Genomic DNA, 312 nt, shown 5'->3' with positions numbered 1-312 from the left:
AGCCTGGAGAAAAGGAGGCTCAGAGAAACCTTCTCACTCTCCAAAACTCCCTGCCAGGAGGTCAGGTGGGGTGGGGTCAGGCTCTGCTCCCAGGCTGGACATGCCCTGTCCATGTGCACTGGAAGCTCAGAAACCCTCTGTGTCCTGGACTCATCCCCACAGTGTGGGCAGCTGGTGGGGGGGGGAATTCTGCCCCTCTGTCCCATTCAGGTGAGACCAACCTGCAGTGCTGCCTCCAGCTCTGGAGCACAGGAAGGACATGGAGCTATTGGAGCGAGTCCAGGGGAGGCCCAAAAGCTGATCAGAGGGAAG

Source organism: Acanthisitta chloris, unplaced genomic scaffold (assembly GCF_000695815.1).
Source record: "Acanthisitta chloris isolate BGI_N310 unplaced genomic scaffold, ASM69581v1 scaffold14853, whole genome shotgun sequence".
Taxonomy (NCBI): Eukaryota; Metazoa; Chordata; class Aves; order Passeriformes; family Acanthisittidae; genus Acanthisitta; species Acanthisitta chloris.
This window is presented reverse-complemented; position numbering follows the sequence as displayed.